The sequence below is a fragment of the Kryptolebias marmoratus genome, linkage group LG4, assembly GCF_001649575.2.
Source record: "Kryptolebias marmoratus isolate JLee-2015 linkage group LG4, ASM164957v2, whole genome shotgun sequence".
NCBI lineage: Eukaryota > Metazoa > Chordata > Actinopteri > Cyprinodontiformes > Rivulidae > Kryptolebias > Kryptolebias marmoratus.
Window position 1 is genome coordinate 14,716,529 of NC_051433.1, and position 546 is coordinate 14,717,074.

The window sequence follows — 546 nt, forward strand, 5'->3', positions numbered from 1 at the left end:
CTAAATAATATCCAACACAGTGACCCCCCATCCCCCCTCCTCATCATATCTCCTTATCTATCAATCAGGCACGCAGATCGGCTCCAGTAAATGATGCATTCCCTGCTCTGGATGGATATATTTGTTGTGCGAGTTTGAAAAGGCGGCGATAATCTGGGAGAGGGAGATAAGAAATGTCATTTATTCTGCGGCTCTTTGGAGGCCGTTTCCCGGGCCGATCGCCCCCCACCCCCTTCTCTCCCCGACACCTCCAGCAGCTCGCTGATAACGATTAGGCTATTTATTATCTCCACGAAGAACAAAGATTAGCCGACACCGATGAAAAATGAGCCCCGGGATGGGCTGCAGTCAGTGGGACCCCGAGCATCTCTGGCTTTTTATTTCCCTGAGTCCCTCTGACTCAGGGAACACCAGGAGAAACGAGTAAAACAAACACTGCTAAACGTTTCATAATAATAATAATAATAATAATAATAATAATAATAATAATAATAATAATAATAATAATAATAATAATAATAATAATAATAATAATAATAATAATAT